General features: G+C 36.1%; 1 long non-coding RNA gene across 1 annotated transcript; it reads right to left on the bottom strand.

Annotated features, from left to right (window-relative positions):
• Positions 1 to 597: 597 nt before the first annotated feature.
• On the bottom strand, positions 598 to 1,755 carry LOC118803026. Its single transcript, XR_005006812.1, has 3 exons — positions 1,688 to 1,755; positions 1,161 to 1,511; positions 598 to 935 (listed from the first exon to the last, which is right to left on the bottom strand). It is a non-coding gene; the product is annotated as an uncharacterized LOC118803026 (long non-coding RNA).
• Between the last annotated feature and the right edge of the window lie 212 nt (positions 1,756 to 1,967).

The raw sequence follows: 1,967 nt of genomic DNA, 5'->3' as shown, positions 1-1,967 counted from the left end.
GATTAAGAGACCCTTATTAGTCACTTAATAGGGAAATCCTCTGCATTTAACCCATGCATGCAGTGAAACAACACAGACACACTAATGAATGCACACCCACCCACTAGGGGGCAGTGAGCACACTTGCCCGGAGCGGTGGGCACCCCAATCTGGAGAGCAGTTGGGGGTTAGGTGCCTTGCTCAAGGGCACTTCTGTCATGTACTGTCGGCTCAGGTGATCGAACCGGTGACCTTCCAGTCACAAGGCTCGTTCCTTAGCCTTCAGCACATGACTGCCCCCAGCGGTAAATGGAAAACAAAATGGGAAGTAAGGTCAGAATACAGAGACATGAATCTTAGTCAGTTGCATTTTTTAAATGAAAGTTTAGTTCAGATACAGCAAGCATAATAATATAAACAGGAATTCACATTTGAAGCATCTTGCGTCAGTTTTTACATATATGTAAACAGTTTTATAATGTAGATATATCATTTTCTATAATTCAGAATTCACATCAGCAGTAAAGGTTCATAAGTTATTAAAGGCTTATAAAATACTTCGTTAGACAATAGACAAACATTTTAAATAAAAGAAACAATAACAAATTTGCGGGCCATGTTATCATGCCAATCGTCATTATTAAAGATATCATAATAATATTGTTTCCAGTCAGTCACAGCCTACAGATTTCAGGTTTTAATTACATTCAAGCAATATTAATTTAGGATCACTTGCAGGATGCAGTACTGACAGTTGTACAAAGTATAAAAGCACAGAAAGTTGCACAGTATTATGCAAAATACAGAATATTATATATACAGTCACCAGTGCTAATTTCTTTGGATCCTATTTCGAATGATTAATGCACAGATAATGGTGGCTATTAAGAAGACCAGCAGATTAAGAGAGAAGAAGAGATACTGTAGCCATGGAAATTCAGGCTCCGGTTGCCATTCTGAAATGAAAGATTGAATATAATAGGTGTCTAAAGACGTAAAGAACCACATTTTAGACCAAAGCTGTGTCATAGCTACACTTTAACCGAAGTGAAAAGAAATTATTCTGCTGTTATACAGTGTTCATGTTCTCCAGGAGACATAGGACATTGTTTGTGCTGTTTTGTGAATTAGATGTATGAACATGTAGAATAAGTAATGAAAATCACATATTTTTAACCCACCAGTTATAATCAGTGAAGTCCCGTTGCTAGAGATCTGCTTCAGTATTCCATCAATGAGACAGGATGCCGTGCAAAACAGCTCTTCTGTGTCATATGTTGAAAGATTGTGAAGAGTAATTTCACTAAAAGTACCATTTTGATGAATTTGCACTCTGTTTTGATATTCCTCTATTTTTACAATGTTTTTTGTCCTATTTTTGTTGCTTTGGTCCAATATGACCCAATATATTTTACATCCCTTAACAGTTTCTTGATGAGATCTGATGTTGCACTGAAGGACTGCTGAAGCTCCAACTTCATATTTCTCTCTGGTCGACCACTGCACAATCCAAACAGTGCCAAATGCAACACCTTGGAAATAAAAAAAAAATTCATATTAAGAGCAGAACATGTGTTTCAAATAAGTGTAATCATGCTCTGTTTACAATTTAATTCAATTAAAACTTGACTGACAGTACCACTTACCTTACAGAAGTTCACAAAAATTAAATGAAAGTTATAATTACATAGAATGATAGCATTCTTACCCCATAGAGACACAAACAATAAAGACATCAGATGCTTCATCCTGTCACATTCTCACATCTACTTTCTCACTCACACCTTATAGATAGCTCGAACCACTATAGTGCAAAACGCTGACGTGTGTACACTGCAAGACACGACATCCTATCAAGTGAAATGATCTTAAATCTCTTGATATACAACCCTGTTTTCCAAAAAAAGGAGTCAGTGTGCAAAATGTAAATAAAAATAAAATGCAGTACTGTATAAATCATGTAAACCCTACATTTAATTGACAATAGT

This window comes from Colossoma macropomum, unplaced genomic scaffold, assembly GCF_904425465.1.
Source record: "Colossoma macropomum unplaced genomic scaffold, Colossoma_macropomum, whole genome shotgun sequence".
In the NCBI taxonomy this organism is placed as follows: Eukaryota; Metazoa; Chordata; class Actinopteri; order Characiformes; family Serrasalmidae; genus Colossoma; species Colossoma macropomum.
Note: the sequence above shows the minus strand (reverse complement) of the source record. Positions and strands in the feature narration are given on the sequence as shown.